At 42.1% G+C, this 2612-nt stretch overlaps 1 pseudogene; it reads left to right on the top strand.

Moving 5' to 3' along the window:
- The first annotated feature begins 512 nt into the window (after positions 1-512).
- On the top strand, positions 513-632 carry LOC145398832 (5S ribosomal RNA; annotated as a pseudogene).
- Positions 633-2612: the final 1980 nt, after the last annotated feature.

Raw genomic sequence — 2612 nt, 5'->3', positions numbered from 1 at the left:
CGACCCCACACATCACACAATTTTTTTTTGCCCCATCCCCCTGCCGTGCTCTTTAATACTACAACCCGGCCACTCCACTCCAGCTGGGGTGAGTATATATATTAGAGAGAGAGAGAGAGAGCTAGAGAGGAATTCTGCTGGGTGGATTTTGATTTGAAAGGGGGAGGGTGCGTCTCTCCCTGGTAATTATACTAGATTTACCTTACTAGGCCAATGTAACTCTCTCTCTCTCTCTCTCTCTCTCTCTCTCTCTCTCTCCCCCATTATTATACTTCTCAGCCAACCTTCCCTTTAACCCCATTTTCACCCTTTCAGTCCGATGACGTCTTAAATTCTATTCTTGCAACAAACAGACCATCTTATTAAGCTTAGACGAGACCCCAGGAAGTGAATGGGTGAATATATGTATTAGAGAGAGAGAGAGAGAGTGTGTATCATAATTTAATCTCAACAAAGGATAATCGAAAACTAAATATACAGCAGGAACCTTGAACTGCGACATTATTATTATTATTATTATTATTATTATTATTGTGTACACCGCTTCCCGTCCGATCAGCGAAGTTAAGCAACGTTGGGTCTGGTTAGTACTTGGATGGGTGACCGCCTGGGAACACCAGATGCTGTTGGCATCCCTACGTGTCAAGTGGGGTTGGTGGAGGATTAGTGCCCCTCCCTGTAAAACAATTAACTCTAAGCCCTTTACCACCCCGTTTGGGATACATGGCGTCTGGCAATGGAGATGGATGGATTATTATTATTGAACTGCCACTCATGCCCCATCGCCGCGTAGTATTACCACCTATAATTGTCTCATTCATTAGTGTGACTTTTCTTTTCAGTTAATTTATTCATGACCTTTTGAATGAGGGATTGCAGTGTTGCCGTATTAACTGTGAAAAATACTGGGAATGAAGTTGTTTGTCCGCTCTCCCCCCTCCTCTTTTTTTTTTTCTTTTTTTTTTTTTTTTTTTTCTAGTACGAAGGAGTCAATTTGAAAAATCCCCCAGATCGAAGAAAAATGTCTGAGAGTATCCTAGCAATAAAGAAAGAAAGATAGAAAGAATTCAGTATAGTAAAATTAAAAAAGTGAAATAAAAGGCTTTCGAATTGAAGATTATGACATTGGCTAGCTTTATCTCTCTAATTCTTACTGAACTTTTGGTTTTAGAAGATCGCTTGTTTATACGTTTCTCTTCATTCATAAATCTACCATCCATTGTTCAGCGAAACTAGAGTGATTATTTAAGTGGAAATGTAATTCAAACTCAACTATTTTGATATAAACCGCTATAGAGAAATATTTATCGTTCAAGCTTGTTAAGATTCTTTTTAAATGCACTCCCAGGCAAGGCGTCGCGGAACAGACAGCATAAAGGCTCACAAATCAGAGAGCGTGTCACATAAAGCTAAAATTACAAAGCAACAACCGGCCTGCACGATTGAGCTTCACGCCTCTAAAGCTCTATATTGCCTGAGTAAAGAGTGAATAGGACAATTAGAGCTTTTGGCTGCGTGGAATTGGTTCAGATTAGTCAAGGAGGGACGAGGGAGATTGTTGGTGGTGATTGGTGGTGCATGAGCCACGTAAATTCATGGGCTTTATTGAGATTCCTTGTGGATGATATTTGTTGTCTCTCTCGTCGTGCTGTGGTTTGTGTAGTAAGAGGCTTTGGAAACCTCGTGAGCCCGTGATGTCTACTCTTGGGCGATTTATCATGCCTTTTGCAGCTTAATTTTCACTTACGGTGTATGATATTTATATGTTTCATGTATCGACTTAGTTTGCCCAGGAAACTAAGTCGATACATGAATCTCACCTTACTAGGCCAATGATAGGTAAAATAAATCGCTGAGAAAGAGGCGTTAAGAAATTTCACAAGGACAAGAAATACGGCCCTGTAACTGAATCAATCTCCTCACTGATTTAGCCTGATTTTAGGACTGCAATAAGTACTGTAGATGCGGTCCGTTTGAGGCGCTGGAAAGTCTGTAATTATCCGGGGTCGGAATCCTGTGAAGAGAGAGAGAGAGAGAGAGAGAGAGAGAGAGAGAGAGAGAGAGAGAGAGAGAGAGAGACCCACCTCCTCTTCCAGTGCAGACTTTACTCGTGCGCGATTAGGGTCATTAGGAGGTATTGACAGTCTGTAATTAGCCTGCAGCCCGATAATTATGCTGCTAGTAAGTGGGGGCTGGTGTGAGTTTTTACCACTCTGGAACTATGGCGGGCCTCGTCGCTCTTGTTCCGTAGCGATTTATTTTAACTTTCTACGCGTTGATTTTCTCTTGCACGGTACTTAAATCTTTCTAAAATTGTAGTAGTTTGTATCAGTGAAGTACAGGAAAGTATTAATATGCCATAGGCAGAATAAGTCGCCAAGGAAGAGTTGCCACGGAAACCTCTAAGTCAACGAGAATACGACTTGGGAATTATGGGTAGCCGGCTTGTTTTTGGCCACCCTTTCCCCCTCCCCCCTTTCCCTCCTTCCCCCTCTTTCCCCCATTCCCCCTCCCTCCTCCCTTCACCTCCTCCATTTTTTCCATCTTATCTTTTCTTTATGCTTCCTCCCAGTGGCGCCTTCACGCTGTTTTCTTGTTTTCTTTTTTTTTCC

The sequence above is a fragment of the Coenobita brevimanus genome, chromosome 46 (genome assembly GCF_032717465.1).
Source record: "Coenobita brevimanus isolate Jiangsu-jjx chromosome 46, ASM3271746v2, whole genome shotgun sequence".
Lineage (NCBI taxonomy): Eukaryota > Metazoa > Arthropoda > Malacostraca > Decapoda > Coenobitidae > Coenobita > Coenobita brevimanus.
The sequence above is the reverse complement of the archived record's forward strand: the minus strand, read 5'-3'. Positions and strand labels throughout refer to the sequence as shown.